We start from the raw sequence: 10962 nt of genomic DNA, 5'->3' as shown, positions 1-10962 counted from the left end.
GTAACATTTGAAAGATAGTTCTGTTAAGGATATTAATGCTTTATCTATTGCATATGTTACAGGCTTTTTCCCCCATTGTCATTTGTCTTATCTCTACATAATTTTTTTTCCATACAGCTTTAATTCATGAATTCAAATCTCTCCATGTTTTTCTTAGTTTAGTACTTTAAAAGTAAATAAGTCATACTTCTTTGGTTTAAATCCTGGCATGACCACTTACTGGGACCTTGCAAAAATAACTTCTCTGTGTCTCAATTTAATCATCTGGAAATGGGGGGAATTATAATACATATCTCATAAGGTTGTTGTGGGGATTAAATTACTTGACACAGGTAAAGCACTTGAATTGTATCTCATACAGAGTGAGGGGTGGGTGTCTTAGTTATCTAGTGCTGCTATAGCAGAAACACCACAAGTGGATGGCTTTAACAAAGAGAAATTTATTTTCTCCCAGTTTAGGGGGCCAGAAGTCTGAATTCAGGGTGCCAGCTCCAGGAGAAAGATTTCTCTTTTTGTCACTCTTAAGAAAAGTCCTTGTTGTCAACCTTCCCCTGGTCTAGGAGCCTCTCAGGACAGGGACCCTGGGTCCAAAGGACACACTCTACTCCTGGCACTACTTTCTTAGTGGTATGAGGTCCCCGTGTCTCTGCTCGCTTCTCTCTTTTATATCTCAGAAGAGATTGGCTTTAGACAAAACATAATCTTGTAGATTGAATCCTGCCTCATTAACATAACTGCTGCTAGTCCCACCTCATTAACATCATAGAGGCAGGATTTACAACACATAGGAAAATCATATCAGATGACAAAATGGTGGATAATCACACAATACTGGGAATCATGGCATAGTCAAAATGATACACATATTTTTGGGGGACACCACTCAATCCATGACAGTGGGGAGTGGGGATGGGTTCCTTTTTGGATGATATAGAAAGTCATTCTCCATATTTTCATTTTTATCTATATTTTCTTCTAGTATTTTATGGAAATTAATTTCGGTATTAGCTATAGGCTAGTTTACTTCTTCCTCCAATGGTTAGCCAGGTTTTTCCAATACCATTTATTGACTAACGTTACCTTTAACAAACACTATTGCTTTCTATTTCTGGATTTTTCTCTTCTGTTCAGTCTATTCTAGTACCAAGATATCATCTTTCCTATTTCTTTTCAGAAGTCCTGGCTAGGTTTGTTTAATCAAGAGCACATGTTGGTGTTGATTGAAGGACTTTGGATTTTCAAGTTCACCTCTATAAATAAGATTATTTATAAAGTGGGGAAGAATGGGAAGCTGCACCTCTTAAAAGCAAGAGCCAAGCACAGGGTTGTGGTAATTTATTTCATTCGACTCCCGAGATTCATACCTGAGGCTCCCACAGAGCCACTCAAAATAAAATGCAAATTAAAACCTCAGTGATACCACCAAATATATATATCAGGATGGCTAAAATGAAAAATACAGAAAATGCCAAGTATGGGAGAAGATGGGGAGAAACTGGAATGTTCATAAATTTTTGAAAAACTATTTGGCATTATCTGTGAAAGTTGAACATATACATACCCCATGACCCAGCATTTCCACTCTTAGGTAGACCCAAGAGGAATGCCTACCTATGGAGTCCGTGGGTATAAAAACAATTAATGTGCTTGACTACTAACCAAAAGTTTGGAGATTTGAATCTACCAGAAGCACCTTGGAAGAAAGCCCTGGTGATCTACTTCCAAAAAATTAGCCATTGAAAACCCCATGGAGCACAGTTCTACTCTGACATATATGGGGTCACCATGAGTCAGAGTACACTTGATGGCAACTGGTTTTTTTATGTCCACCCAAAGACATGTAACAGAATGTTCACAGCAGCTCTATCTGTAACGGCCAAAATCTGGAATAGTAAAATGGAGCAAAATAGTAAGATGAATTTATATTGTATATATTTATACAGTGGAAGACTACACTAAGAATGCATTGTCTACAACCATATGCAACAATATGGATGAATCTCACCAACATAGTGTTGAACAAAAGAAGCCAGACATAAAAGAATACATATTGTGTGCTTCCATGTATATAAGATATATAAACAGGTAAAACTAATCCATGCTGCTTGAAGTCTACAGTGACTGGAAGGGAACATGAGGCGGGCTTGGGGTGTTATTAATATTCTGTTTCTTGATGTGGGTGTTGTTACACAGGCATATTCAGCTTTTGAAAACTTACCAAGCTATACATTTACGTGTCCACATTTCTGTATGTAAAAATATTTTTAAAATAGATCCATGCATTACAACCACCAATAGGAGGGGCTTGCCATTCATTTGCTAAAGCTCTTGTTACTAAAAGCTGAATCTATTCCTAGAAACATTTGTCCAGCACTGGGACTGGGTGAGGTGACACCTCTGATCATGGAAGGCACCTCTGAGATGCTGTAAGAATGAAAAATGGCAGAGGCCAGAAGTGAAGGGGAGAAGGTGACTGGTAGACAGCCTTGGGCACCTGATGTCTGAGGTCATTCACGGCCTCCAGGCTAACGCTGCCCCCTGACAAGGACAGAACCTGGAAGACTCTCCGGCCAGGCGTTGAGAGTACCTGCAGCCATCAGACTGCGCAGGTCAAATTTCTAACCAGATATTAAGGGAAAGAGAATGATCTCTCCTTATAAATTGAATCTTGAAAGTCTGTTAAAGAAAGCAGTAGAAAAAAAAGACAGTGGAGAGGGGAAAAAATTTATAAATGGCATTTTCTGAGGAGAAACCTGCAGGAGAAATTTTGGCTCACATACCAGAGACAGTCTCCCTATTTCTTCCAATTAATGAAACTAAACAGGAAAAGAAGGAAGAGAAAATACAGAGGAAACACAAGGCCCCACTAGGGTGCTGATGGCCAGTGTGGAGGAGGATTTCACTCACACCAGTGTGGAGGAGAAGACAGTGCTGATGGCTCCAAGCAAGACTTCAAAGATCACTCTGCTAACATTGTAGAAAAAGGAGACCATTCCATAACATTCTATTGCTGTGAAATGGATGGGAATAGGCAAAAAAATCCATAGCTAAAAGAGAACTCTTTTTGCATATTCTAGAGTTAGAGGCCACTTGGAGAAGTTTGGTAAACAGTGAGTCCGCTAAAGATTTGAATTGTCTCATGCTAGAGAAAAGTCCCAGGTCTCATCCCGGAGGATCTAGAAAGGCCCAGAAAGAAGAAGTCACAAGAAGAGTAGAGATTTGGTGCTCAGTGGTGCTGGTTAGTCTCTGGATGGTATAAATGGTTAACACACTTGGCTACTAACGGAAAGGTAGGAGATTTGAGTCTACCCAGATGTGCCTCAGAAGAAAGTCCTGGCAATCTACTTCTAAAAAGTCAGCCATTGAAAACCTTATGGAGCTCACTCCAGAGGTTCACCATTCAGCTGGGGATTGGACAGCCCTATAAAACAAAACAGGACTAATGAGGCACAGCAGTCCAGGGACAAGGACTAGAAGGCAGAAGGGGACAGGAAAGCTGGTGACAGGGAACCCAAGGTTGCATAAGGACAATGTTGACATGTAGTGGGGTTCTTAACCATTGTCATAGGGCAATATGTGTACTAACTGTTTAATGAGAAACTATTTTGTTCTGTAAACCTTCATCTAAAGTGAGAATAGCAGCACAACTGGAAGAACATAATCGACATAACTGAATTGTACATGTAGAAATTTTTTAAATGGTGTATCTTTGGCTACGTATATTTTCACCAAAAAAAAAAAAAGGGTCCTCCAAAGCCGAGAAGGGAATATGTTGACACATTGTGGGGTTGTTAACCAATGTCATAAAACAATATGTGTACTGTTTAATGAGAAAATATTTGTCCTGTAAACCTTCACCTAAAGTATATTAAAAAAAGGAATAAAAAACCCTATGGAGCACAGTTCTACTCTGACACACATGGGGTCACCATGAGTCAGAGTCCACTCAATGACAACTGGTTGGTTGGTTGGTTTTTTAGTACCCATTGGCCATGTCCCACTAATCTTAGGGAATCAAAGACCTATGGGTTTAGTGGACTACTGGAGATTTGAAAATAACTGTGTTATGAGGGGAAAGCTCTTCTCTGACTTTGACTTGACCCCGGGATATCAGGCCAAAGCTAATAAGAGATAAGGGCTAGCAAAGGCATTTCATGGACAAAAGGGAAGCCAGATCCCTCCACCCTTTTGAACCCTTTTAAACTGGTAAGGGAATAGCTGCAAGCAAGTGCTCAAGGCCCTAGTGACTTCTTTCAGTTAGATTCTTGCACTAGCATTAGCTGATCTCACCCAATCCTTTAGTTTAAACACATTGACGCCTTACTGAGGGCTTCAAAGTTGTGATACATCAGGAAGATGCTGGGAATGTAGCTAAATTCTGCCAGCAGAAGCTTGAACTACATGAGATCCAATATCCTATTTACAAATCAGAAATTTTGGCTCTAAGTTACACAGTGAGAGACAGGTTCTGGGAGGGTGTATGAGATGCAGTGGCAGTCAACAAAAACCCTCTCATCTCTGGGCCCACACATACCAAGCAAGACGTGACAGGACAGGCTGGTTGACTATATCTTCAGGACTGATGTTCTCTCTTGCCAGATTCACCCACAGTTGCTGCCATCTCTGGAAGGAGCCAGAGTCATGTGAGACTCCCAGGGTCTAGAGGGCTGAAGTTTCTTTAAGTTGATGCCAAAAAGCTTGGGGCTTTCCAAGATAGAGCCAACAGTGGTGCTCACCTCTATGACTCTGGATAAATATAACTGCTTAAGCTGGAAGAGACCAAAGGAAAGCTCAGAAGAGGAGATGGTCAAGGAAGAAACCCAGGATCTCCTGCTGGGCTAGACCAGAGTTTTCTCCAAGGGAATTTGAATTTGGCTTTGAGGTCGGCACAAATTAGAACTACTTAATGATGTCTTATTAGAATGGATACTAGAATGCTTTCTACAGGAACTCTTTTCCCTCAAGAGTACTGTACTATGGTTCTGAGAGTCTTATAAGACTTTGAATGAAATATATAAATATCAGAAAGCTTTACACCTTCTGGAAATCTGTAAGCTAGAGGGCAGAACTATGGTAAAGAGTGTTGAATTTATAAACCCTACCCTAACAGTCTTGGTGATACTTAAAAGAAGAATCATATTCAGTTCTCTAAACTAAAATCTTAAACTCACAGACCAGCCATACCTATGAGCATTATCCCTGGGTCTCTTTCTTCTTTTCTCCTGGGAGTTGCTGAGAGGCCACCATTGTTTTTCAGGCAAATGTTACAGCAGTTTATTCCTTGCTATCTAGTTCCACTATTTTTCCCCCTCTGACCATTTAACTTTCATTCCCATCAAATTTCACTTCACAAGCTCCTTTATCTGATCAGTGAGTTACTTGCCAAACATGTTCCAAGAACTTCTGGCAGCGTTGTGCCAGGAACCCATTACTCCATCATTTAAAAATATTTAGCCAACTCTTCTTTTCCCATACTCTCCTTTTGATTCCAAGGGTAATAAATTCAGTCAAAGTGCTGTAACCTGTGTTTCCTAAAGCCTCTTCAGCCTGGGGTTTAAAACGGATCATACTAAACCCTTAATTACAGCTCTTTTGCCTATTCTCCCTTCCCTGCTCCTCCTGGGAAAGAGGTCAAGGTGGGGACGTCTCACAGTCAAGCAGCTGGCATGAGGCTCTCCTGATCAACTAGCACCAGTTGTTCTCAGCCTTGATGTACTAGTCAGGGCTTGGTAGAGAAATAGTACCAACAGGAGATATATATATATATATATACACACACATACGTATGTATTTTTAGAGATTTATATATGTATACGTATACGTGTATAAATACACATATGTGTATAAATATATATATACAAAGAGATTTATTTTAATAAGTTGGCTCATGTGACTGTGGGGCTTTTGTTGTTTTGTTATTAGGTACTGTGGAGTTGGTTCCGACTAACAGCAACCCTATGTACAACAGAATGAAATACTACCCAGTCCTGCAAGCAAGTGCAAATTTCCATAGGGCAGGCCAGAAGGCTGGAAGCTCAGGCAGGATTTTTATGTTAGTCTTGAGACAGAATTCCCTCTTCTCAGAGAAACCTCAGCTTTTTGCTCTTAAGGCCATCAGGAAGGGGCTGAGGTCCACCTACCTTATCAAGGGTAATCTGCTTTACTTAAGGTCAACTGATTTAAATGTTAATCATATTAACAAAATATCTCCACAGCTACACCTGGATTAGCGTTTGACCAAATAATTGGGCACCGTAGCCTTACCAAGTTGATGTATAAAATGAACCATCACACCTGGCTTTCAAATAGAATCACCTGGGGAACTTTTTAAAACTGCTGCTGCCTAGGTCCTTTCCCACACCAATTAAATCAGAATCTCTTGGTGTGAAGCCCTAGGCTGGGTAGTTTCTAAAACTCTGCAAATGAGACTAATGAGCAACCACAGTTGCAAAGCACTTCTGTGAGCTATGGTTAGATATGAGCCTTTGTTGAGCATCCATTTGCAGCCAGGTGTCAGCCCACACAAGCCCGGGCACAGAGAAATAGCACCGGATTCTCCACCTAAGTCATTCAAATTCTCCCACTCACTGCTTCTTTCCCCCCACTACTCTGAGGTAGGGTTCCTTTCTATAGTAACTCCTGAGAATACAGGAACACTCTCCACCTCTTTCATGAACGCCTCTGCAAATCTCTCAGGAATTAGCACTTCTATCACCATCGTTCATTCAGAAAATGTAAATCACCTTTTTGCTTTAAGTCAATCATTTCCCCTTTTCCAAAGGTGACTCAGAAATTCAGAGCTCACTGACAACGAGTGCGCACCTGTGAGGGCCTGCGGACACAGCTCACTGTTCCATTAATGGCAGAACACACTTGGGGACGCAACTGACAATGACAACAGCAAAATTAGCATTTTTGCAGACATGAAAAAATGAAGAGGTCTGTCTGAGAACACATTTTGATCTATTTAGATTTCACATAGTCTTAAAATGCGCAATCATTTCACTGCTCCCTGAAAACACTGTCAAGTATTGTGCTCAGGATATGAAATGCATGTGCACAGAAAGTCCGTGCAATTTGAATGTCTGCTAACCTATTAATGAGCACACTGGAAGGAGCCCACAAGAACTAGGATAGAGAGCCTTGAAGCCAGTAAATACTCTTGTAAGAATCATCACCCTCTGTGGTCATTAATTGGTACCCATGCCAGCCATTTCAGCAAAAGGTAACTCATTCATTCCTTCAACGAACAGTTCCTTGAACATCTACTATGTGCCATTGACTGTGCTAAGAGTCAGAGCTAGACTAATAAATGAAATAGAGTTGTAGCCCCCAAGCATCTACAGTATGTTGTTGTTGTTAAAGTGTGTTGTTAGGTGCCATCGAGTCGGCTCCAACTCATAGTGACTCTACGTACAACAGAATGAAAGGCTGCCCAGTCCTGTGCCATCCTCACAATCTTTGTTATGCTTGAGCCCATTGTTGCATCCACTGTGTCTATCCATCTCATTGAGGGTCTTCCTCTTTTTCACTGACCCTCTACTTTACTAAGCTTGATGTCCTGCTCCAGGGACTGATCCCTCAAGACTACATGTCCAAAGTATATGAGACATAGTCTTGCCTTCCTTGCTTCTAAGAAGCATTCTGGTTGTACTTCTTCCAAGACAGATTAGTTTGTTCTTTTGGCAGTTCATGTTATATTCAATATTCTTCTCCAATACCACAATTCAAAGGTGTCAATTCTTCTTCGGTCTTCCTCACTCATCATCCAGCTTTCGCATGCATATGAGGCGATTGAAAACACCATGGCTTGGGTCAGACGCACTTTAGTCTTCAAGGTGACATCTTTGAGGTCTTTTGCAGCAGATTTGCCCAATGTAATGCATCTTTTGATTTCCTGACTGCCACTTCCGTAGGTGTTGATTGTGGATCCAAGTAAAATGAAATCCTTGACATCTTTAATCTTTTCTCCGTTTATCATGATATTGCTTATTGGTCCAGTTCTGAGGATTTTTGTTTTCTCTATGTGGAAGTGTAATTCATATCTTCATCAGCAAGTGCTTCAAGTCCTCTTCACTTTCAGCAAGCAAGGTTGTGTCATCTGCATATAGTCCAGCTTCTCAGATTATTTGTTCAGCATACAGATTGAATAAGTATGGTGAAAGGATACAGTCCTGACACACACCTTTCCTGACTTTAAACCACGCAGCATCCCCTTGTTCTGTTCAAACAGCTGCCTCTTGATCTATGTATACAAGTTCCTCACGAGCACAATTAAGTGTTCTGGAATTCCCATTCTTCACAATGGTATCCATAATTTGTTATGATCCACACAGTCGAATGCCTTTGCACAGTCAATAAAACACAAGTAAACATTTTTCTGGTATTCTCTGCTTTCAGCCAGGATCCATCTGACATCATCAGTGATATTCCTGGTTCCACATCCTCTTCTGAATCCAGCCTGAATTTCTGGCAATTCCCTGTAGATATATTGCTGCAGCCGCTTTTGAATGATCTTTAGCAACATTTTACTTGTGTGTGATATTAATGATATTGTTTGATAATTTCCGCATTCGGTTGGATCACTTTCTTGGGAATAGGAATAAATATGGATCTCTTCCAGTAAGTTGGCCAGGTAGCTGTCTTCCAAATTTCTTGGTATAGACAAGTGAGCATCTCAATTGGTATTCCGTCAATTCCTGGAGCCTTGTTTTTTGTCAATGTCTTCAATGCAGCTTGGACTTCTTTCAGTACCATCAGTTCCTGAGCATACGCTACCTCCTGAAATGGTTGAACGTTGACCAATTCTTTTCAGTGTAGTGACTCTGTGTATTCCTTCCATCTTCTTTTAACGCTTCCTGCATCATTTAATATTTTCTCCATAGAATCCGTCAATATTGCAACTAGAGGCTTGAATTTTCTTCAGTTCTTTCAGCTTGAGAAATGCCAAGCGTGTTCTTCCGTTTTGGTTTTCCCTCTCCAGGTCTTTGCACATGTCATTATAATACTCTGTCTTTTCAAGCCGCCTTTCATCATTTCTTCCTTTTGCTTTAGCTACTCAACGTTCAAGAGTAAGCTTCCGAGTCTCTTCTGACATCCATTTTGGACTTTTCTTTCCTTCCTGTCTTTTTAATGACCTCTTGTTTTCTTCATGTATGATGTCCTTGATGTTCCACAACTCGTCTGGTCTTCAGTCATTAGTGTTAAACATGTCAAATCTATTCCTGAGACGGTCTCTAAATTCAGGTGGGATATACTCAAGGTCATACTTTGGCTCTTGTGGACTTGTTTTAATTTTCTTCAGTTTCATCTTGAACTTGCATATGAGCAATTGATGTCTGCTCTGCTGTCAGCCCCCGCCTTGTTCTGACTGATGACATTGAGCTTTTCCATTGTCTCTTTCCACAGATGTAGTCAATTTGATTCCTGTGTATTCCATCAGGTGAGGTCCACATGTATAGTAGCCGTTTATGTTGGTGAGAAATGTATTTGCAATGAAGAAGTTGTTGGTCTTGCAAAATTCCTTTATGTGATCTCCAATGTTGTTTCTATCACCAAGGCCATATTTTCCAACTATCAATCCTTCTTCTTTGTCTCCAACTTTCGCATTCCAAACACCAGTAATTGTCAATGCATCTTTACTGCATGTTCGATCAATTTCAGACTGCAGAAGTCGGTAAAAATCTTCAATGTCTTCATCTTTGGCCTTCGTAGTTGGTGCGTAAATTTGAATAATAGTCGTATTAACTGGTCTTCCTTGTAGGTGTATGGATATTATCCTATCACTGACAGCATTATACTTCAGGCTAGGTCTTGAAATCTTCTTTTTGACAATGAATGCATCTGTCTTCAATTCATCATTGCCAGCATAGTAAACCATATGATTGTCCAATTCAAAATGGCCAATACCAGTCCATTTCAGCTCATTAATGCCTAGGATATCGATCTTTGTGCGTTCCATTTCATTTTTGATTATTTCCAATTTTCCTAGATTCGTCCTTTTACATTCCATGTTCCTATTGTTAATAGATGTTTGCAGCTGTTTCTTCTCATTGTGAGTCGTGCCACATCAGCAAATGAAGGTCCTGAAAGCTTGACTCCATCCCCGTCATTAAAGTTGACTCTACTTTTAGAAGGTAGCTCTTCCTCAGTTGTATTTTAAGTGCCTCCCAACCTGAGGGGCTCATCTTCCGGCACTACATCAGACGATGTTCCACTGCTATTCATAAGGTTTTCACTGGCTACTTCTTTTCAGAAGTAGACCTCTGGGCCCTTCTTCCTAGTCTGTCTTAGGTTGGAAGCTTATATGAAATCTGTCCACCATGGTGACCCTGCTGGTATTTGAATACTGGTGGCATAGCTTCCAGCATCACAGCAACACGCAAGCCCCGACAGTACAACAAACTGACAGACGTGTGGGGGATCTACACTATACAGCCAATCATATAAACAGATAATGACTTCTGCAAATACTTTTCCTCTGCCTGGTATGCTCTTCTACCATTTTCTTTGTCTGGCCAAACTCTACTCAACCCTTAATATCTTGGCTAAGATGTTACTTTATCTAGAAAACCCTCCTTGAGACTTCAAATCAGAGTTGGGGCCCTTTCTAGGTACTTCCATAGGATCCAATGCTCACTTCTGTCTTAGTATTGTGCACTTTGTATTGTAATTACTTGTTTTCTTGTCTGTATCTCCCACTAGACAATTAGTTACTTAAGGACAAAAGCCACGTCATGTCCGTCTTTGTATCACTACCTTACAAAGCCTAACACATAATAGAAAATAAATAATTGTTGAGGGAATAAGTAAATTAGAAATAGAGGTGTTCATGGGGTATTAAGGGAACACAAACAAGAGACACTCAAAGACTCTGTGGCTGCACATTAGAATCATCTGCAGAGAGAAGTTATAGATGATTCAATTTGAGTTATCCAGGTCCAGGCTGGTTGGAGGCTAGGA

The sequence above is a fragment of the Trichechus manatus genome, unplaced genomic scaffold, assembly GCF_000243295.1.
Source record: "Trichechus manatus latirostris isolate Lorelei unplaced genomic scaffold, TriManLat1.0 scaffold00164, whole genome shotgun sequence".
In the NCBI taxonomy this organism is placed as follows: domain Eukaryota; kingdom Metazoa; phylum Chordata; class Mammalia; order Sirenia; family Trichechidae; genus Trichechus; species Trichechus manatus.
The sequence above is the reverse complement of the archived record's forward strand: the minus strand, read 5'-3'. Positions refer to the sequence as shown.